This window comes from Lithobates pipiens, unplaced genomic scaffold (genome assembly GCF_037356315.1).
Source record: "Lithobates pipiens isolate NorthernLeopardFrog02 unplaced genomic scaffold, aLitPip1_a1.2 Scaffold_18, whole genome shotgun sequence".
NCBI classification, from domain to species: Eukaryota; Metazoa; Chordata; class Amphibia; order Anura; family Ranidae; genus Lithobates; species Lithobates pipiens.
In genome coordinates this window covers 378,099,064-378,101,038 of record NW_027507758.1, presented here as the reverse complement: position 1 = coordinate 378,101,038, position 1,975 = coordinate 378,099,064, and the positions used below count along the sequence as shown (strand labels likewise).

The 1,975-nt window shown below is 40.8% G+C and overlaps 1 long non-coding RNA gene across 1 annotated transcript; it reads left to right on the top strand.

Annotated features, from left to right (window-relative positions):
- LOC143988298 (uncharacterized) lies at positions 1 to 695 on the top strand. The gene is made up of 2 exons (XR_013276815.1): positions 1 to 243; positions 344 to 695. It is a non-coding gene; the product is annotated as an uncharacterized LOC143988298 (long non-coding RNA).
- The last annotated feature ends 1,280 nt before the right edge of the window (positions 696 to 1,975 follow it).

Sequence of the window (1,975 nt, the reverse complement as noted above, 5' to 3'; positions counted from 1 at the left end):
TTTTTTTTTTTTTGGGACCCATCACACTTTTCTTTTTTCTCTTTTGCAGATTTGGGTAACACACATATACATTTAGTACCTAGTGGACCTGTGTTGAGGATGTCTGTTTCAGTTTCCCCTGGCCTGCCCCCTGACATTGTTGGGGGATGGTCTGAACCCTGCCTCAACCCCGGATGAGACAGTTTTATCCCAGCTCTAACAGTTCCCATTGCTGGAAGTTCTGCCCAATCTTTGGGCTATTTTGTAAGTCACTTTATCAATCAAGTGGACCAATTTGATACTTTCTCTATTTAACTGAGGTTCCGCCTATATTAACATTTGTCATATTTATTTGCTTTTTTAGTAAAAACGTGCATCCCACCCCTGATGACTGGCAAGAAGCCAAGAAACGCGTCGGGTTCTCAAACTAAGGATGCCTACCTAAGCTTATTTTAATCCTTGATAATATCAACTTTTGTCTTATTGAGTTTGCACTCGTTCATGTGATTTTATGATTTTTGATTTATGCATTTCTGTTATGAACTGCATCCATGTATGTCCATTGATTTGTCTATACTTCTAGATTCTCTGATTACTATTATGAAAATATATTGAGTGTATATCCATATTTATATTACTGTACTACTATTGTATGCATTCCGATCTTGGACAACCCCTAGTGGCTATTGATTACAAATTAAATCTAAATCATTTTATTCACATGTATTCATACATTGTTATTTTCAATTGACATGCTTCGTTTAAAGTCCCACTTGTTCCCCTTTTCTTTTTACATTGTTTTGGCGAGGCTCTCAACAAGAATTTGAAATCTGTACGCTTTCAATTAAAAGAGCACTTGTGAGCTCAGGTACCGATTTTGTATGAGAAGACCTAGCTTACAACTGACATTCCTATTCATCCTAACATAAGTTTTAAATAGCATTAAGATGCGGGCCACTCAAGACTCATGTTCTCCACACCAAACTTGCCTTTATAGAATATGGCTTGTGCACATAGTCATGGTGATGCTGGAACAGAAAAGGGCTTTTTCCAAGAAAGATTGGAAGTGCATAATTGTCTGAAATGTTTTTATGTGCTGTAGCAATTACTATACACGTCAGTGCAAACACATGAACTCATTAATTTGGATGGGTATCAACATACTTTAGCCATATATTAGGTATGAGGTCAGGCACCTATATTTTTGTAGTAAATTATACTGTACGTGTTACTACAGTGCACCATCAAATCCAGTTCTTTTTCATTTATGGATGAACACCCAAGTTGATTATCTCATAAGTAGGCATCCAGCCTAAGAAGCTGCTCTACTATCAATGATGTTCATTGATAGTTTTGTTTTGGTATCTCTCTGTAGTATCAAGTGAAGCTTAAGATGAATAGAAAAAGAGTAAAAAAAGTTAGGCCCCTTTCACACGGGACGGATCAGTAATGATCCGCCCTGTGATGATCCGCTTGCTCAGTGGGGATCGCTCCATTGTCCCCGCTGAGCCGGCGGCGGACAGGGCAGTCTCTGCACACTGTGTAGGGACCGCCCTGTCAGCTCTCTGCTCTCCTCTATGGGGGATCGGACGAGCACGGACCGTCTGTCCGTGTTCATCCGATCCGCTCTGCAGACGGATAGAAAAATAGGATTTTCCTCCGTCTGCAGAATCGGACAATTGCGGAGGCGGGCAATAGCAGGTGTCTGCGGATGTTCATCCGCAGACACCCGCTATCCCATAGGGATGCATGTATGTCCGTATTTCATCCGCAAACGGATGGATGAAATACAGACAAAATGTCCGCATGTGTGAAAGGGGCCTAAGAGTAAACTAGAGTGTGCAGTTCAATGTATCTAAATGTAAAATAATCCACCTACGGAAAACGAATCCCCTGAGAGAGTACAACATTGGGGGTAGTGTTGGCCATCACTACAGGGAAAAGGTTTGGGAGTACTGATTTTAGAGAATTTCGAAAGGAGCATATAGTCTGCACA